The sequence below is a fragment of the Cyprinodon variegatus genome, unplaced genomic scaffold (assembly GCF_000732505.1).
Source record: "Cyprinodon variegatus isolate N-32 unplaced genomic scaffold, C_variegatus-1.0 Scaffold140, whole genome shotgun sequence".
NCBI classification, from domain to species: Eukaryota; Metazoa; Chordata; class Actinopteri; order Cyprinodontiformes; family Cyprinodontidae; genus Cyprinodon; species Cyprinodon variegatus.
Genome location: NW_015150593.1, coordinates 989,656 through 994,572, shown reverse-complemented (window position 1 = coordinate 994,572; position 4,917 = coordinate 989,656).

Genomic DNA, 4,917 nt, shown 5'->3' with positions numbered 1-4,917 from the left:
TTGGTGATGCTGTAACACTGTTTACTACATGATGGTTTACTACAAGACCTCCACGTCTATTTTATGACAACAAGCACCATGTCAAGCGACACAGTAAGATTTTTAAACAACCGCCTCTTATGTTTATGCATTTAGCAGACGCTGTTATCCAATTCGACTTACAAAGTAGACCCAATTGCTTCTTCTTCTTTTATAACCACTACTGCTGAAGCAATCTGCGACTCCCAGTATTAAAACTGTTGGGGGCACTCAAGCAGCATCAATTAATGTCACATCCGTAGGACTGCACAGGAAATTTGGTCCCCAAGTTCCAATGTATTATCCAGTACCCAGCCTATTTAAAGTGATGAGATATGTGGGTTCACACTTCATCCCCTATTAGCATAAAAAAAAACTGGAAATGCATGTCCTGGACATGTGATCCTGTGTTCCTTATTTTTTTCCCCCTTTGGTTCTATATAAAATACAATAACATTACCAGTATTCTAGTGATAAAGCAAGAAGCCAGAAAGAGAAAAGTATAAGTTCAGACCAACTGTAGTGTAATGATATAACAATAGTCTCACACTGAACTTGTCAAATATTGACCTTTGGTCATGTTCCTTGCAACAGTTACTAACAGGATGGGGTACCCTGTCATTTATCTTGCGTAGAGTGCATGACAGGTTGTGGCAGCAACATAGGACAATTTTCTATGAACTGTAAAGCAAAAGACTACCAATAACCCATCACTCATTCATGATAGAAAGGGGAACTAAGGTCCAGATCAGTGTTGGGCCTTTGAGACTTTAAATCTGTAAAAGTTTCTGATCTATCATTGGGTCTTACAGTGTCTGCAAACAAGGGGGGTGAGGTTGCTTGAGGACCCAAAAGCAGAGAGGAGTTCTTGTAGATTTAAAAATGAATGAAAAACAAACAAACAAACATCCAAAACACAAAAAATACTGAGAACCAAAAAACACAGAAAACATCAGAGAAAACTCAAATGGAGAGCCAGAGACAAGGAAACAACTAACAACAAAAAGGAACCAGAAAACAGTGACTGAACATGAGGCGTATAAATAGGAGACTGAACAAAGACCAGGCTAATTAGCAGATATGGAGCAGGTGTGGTTGGAAGTGACTAGAAGGGAGCTAGGGGAATGAAGACAGGCACAAGGTGCAAGAGAGAGTAACTTAAGACTGGCTTAAACACAATATAAAATGGAAAACAAACAAGAAACCAACAACAAAGAAACATTTAGATAATGAAAACTGAAAACCAAAAACTCAAAGTCTCAAAAGGGGAGAACCATATCACATATCATTAACCTAAACACACACAGAGCCGAGTAAGAAATCCTTTACTTTTAGTATTTATTGTAAAATTTTGAGCTGTACTTGTTTACTCATGTGTTTTTTGTATTGTTTTACTTATCACAGTAAATCTCTTAATTAAATATATACAGTACTGTGACTGAAAATCATGTTTATGCTTCAATATTTCTTCATGCACCATTTTTTTTTTTTTTTACATAAGGCCATTGATTTTACGTTATCACGTCATGATCTACTCACCCATATGAGTTTTGTGTCATTTGGAGCCGTTCTGAAGATATTCCGTTAGGTTATATCCAAGTAACGTCTTCCTATGGGAAACGAGTTGAAGGCACAAACTAAACTGTTCATAATTTATCATTTATGGTACGCCAGCATTCATAACATGTAGGCGAATCACTGTCCCCCAGACATCTGCGGTTATATTTTTTATATTTATATCTTTTAAAAACAAAGCGGCGCGTGCATGACGTCATCCGCACGCCGGACTGGAGTTATGACAGGCAGCCCGGGCCACAGGCGACTACGCTCTACCCCTTCTATTCATTCGGCTAGCTAATCTGAATCGTTCAATTCCATTTCGAGAGCGAGATCCTTTTTGGTAATAGCACTAGACATCTTCCAGGCATGTGAGTAAAACTAGCTACAGTTCAGCGGACAGGAAGAATGAACGGTAGCCGGCGTGCACGGATGATGTCATACACACTCTGCTTTGTTTTTACAAAACATGAATATTAAAAATATAACCGCAGATGTCTGGGGGACAGTGATTCCCCAAATGACAGCTTCAAATGACACATAACTCCTATGGGTGAGTAAAACATGATGTAATAACGTAAAATCAAGGGTCCAATGTAAAAATAAAACGGCGTTCCCCTTTAAGGTTAGGGTGACCAGACGTCCTCTTTCAAAATCATCCTGGATTTTGTTTGACTAGATCGAGCAGGGCACTGCCGGGCAGGTGGGGAGAAGCACGGTAAGGCAGGCGGGGGAAGCATACCATCTACGGGTTGGGTTCGGTCGCTCCGTCCCCAGCTGGCTCCCTGCCCCCGTCCGCCGGGGTTCCTGGACCACCCCTGGAGCTGACGGCTTGGTTCTTGTGCTCGGTCCGGTCCAAAAAAAAAGTGTTCTCCTTTTCAGAAACTCAAATCTGGTCGCCCTAATTAAAGGGGAAATGTATGAAGCGACTTTTGTTTCTTACTATTCTTGAACCCCAATCCTTTACCCAAACACACTACCACACACTCACAAATTGGGATTATATTAGAGTAACATTGTGTTAAGGCATGCGTCTTTAAGCTTTTGAAGGTTGTGCTCTCAGGGCAAATATCTCATTTTGTCGCTTGCGTCTATCATGCTGACTCCTGCTCTCCATCCGCTCTGCTTCAGCCTTCATCCCGCCCTCTCTTCCCACAAATTCAATTTTTCCCTCCCAATCCTCAAATTCCAATCAATCTAAGCGTCTACAGATGCTGTGCTCTGTTCCCCATCTCAACATTGTCTGTCACCTCAAGCTCTGTCCTGGGGCCTCCTTCTCCATTTTCCCTCTGACCTTTTATCTGTCAGTGCGGCTTCGATCTTCAGACTCGATCCCTACAGACTTTGTCACAAGATGCTGACATGTCATAAAGAGGATAAAAAAAAGGAACACTTCCATAGCTGAGGAAACCGGCAAACACCCAGACTAAATGAATGTTTGCACAAACAAATGGCTGCCCAGCAGGTTAATGAATGGACGTGCAGAAAGGGAAGGAGAAAAGATTGCTGCAATAGAAACTCATTTGTTTAATTTCAAGCCCAAAGGCAGGGGGGACATAATTGCTTCATGCATAGTTGATACACTGAATAATCAAACAAATACATTTGATCCTTTATGTTGAAACACAGTCCTTGAATGCCCGAGGTGGAGCTGATTTCACAGAGCCTCATAGAAGTGTTCAAAATTTTTCACATGTTGTCATTTTAAAACCACAAACATTTGTCAGAATTTTATGAGTCATTGCTTTTAATTCCTTTTGAACTTTCTGTTGTGACATTATTTTATAGTGTCATGATGTGATTTAAAGGTCTGAACCAAAGATGCAGAAAACCACTCAGAGCGCAAGGCAAAAAGGTTAAACAGGTTTATTGAGGTTAGGGTAAAGGGGGTTCAATTTGGAACTCAGTGTACTCATAGCATCCAGTCTGTGTGGGTTGATCAGAGAAGAGGGTACATGTTGAACAGTGAACAGTGTAGACATACTTTGGACCCGGAGGAGCACTGGAGCGCACTGTCACTTGGATTTCTGTGAGGGACTTGAACGGCACATGTCAAGGTTTCTCCCCTGCTCAGTGTGAACTCGGTAAACTATCCTTCCAGGGGAAGAAGGCCAAACATCCAGTATGGAGGAGGACTTGCTGCCAAAGGCAAAGACAAAAAACAAGGTTAGACTCAGTGAAACAAAGACTCAGGTTAGACTCTGCTAATCTAAGCATGGCTAATGTACCCAAAACTGGCAAACACTCTGGCGTTGAGGTAGTGACAGTCCACCGCTTAAGTACTCCTCCAGATAATGATCCAAAGAGCCGCAGGTGTGCAGGGAGGACCAACAATGACAGGGCGCCACCTGGTGGTGTGGGGAGAGACAGACACAAAACAGACCACACAAACTGGCTTCCTGACATATAGCCACCCCATTAATCCAAAACCACTAAATACAATCAAGTTCAAACTATTTGCTTAGAGAATAACCAAAGTGTAAAATAAAAAGGCTCAGTAAGTGATTTAATATTAAAATAAATTAATCTGTCCTGTGAAGCCGCTTGTTGGAGTACATTAAGACCAGGGGTCACAGCACACAGGTATGGGAAAAGGTTTCGAAAAAATTAAAGGTGAGTTATTTAAAAAAAAAGTATTAACCCACTGACTGACATTACCATAACGCAGTCTGCATGGTTCTGGTCATTTTTAAATACAAGTAATCATATGGATCCATTTAATGGGCTTTTACTAGCCTTATCTACTTACCAAATAGCTAGTAACTTTTTTGACCAATCAAACAAAAAATATGTATTCATCCAACTATTGATTATTACCCTCACCAAGGAGGTTATTATTTTAGGAGGGTTTGTTTATCTGTCTGTGTACAGGATCACTTCATAAGTTATGAAAGGATTTTTAATTCTTACCAAAGGTGAAACGTCAGTCCAAGGTAAAATCCATTAAATTTTGGTGATAATCCACAACATAATCAGGATGCAGGAATTTTTTTAAGGATTCTTTAAAGGAAAAGTCCGGTCAGTAAGGAATAATCAATGGATCATTATCTATATCTAAGACTAATACATTTGCGGTGATTTAATGAATTTAGCGTTACTGTAATTAGTAAAAAAATTAAAATAATTAATTTCGCTGCGATCACTGAGTCCGGGAGCGGCCATTTTTGCCCAAATATAGTACCACCTCACTCCTGACATTTTCTGACAGTGTCATCATGTTGTGATAAGCCTAGCGCCATTCTACCCGATTTATAAGCAAAATCAATGGGAACTACTAGACACATCTGCAATCAACAACAATTATTGAAGATTTCCAGAGGACTTCACCATTGAAATTCACCA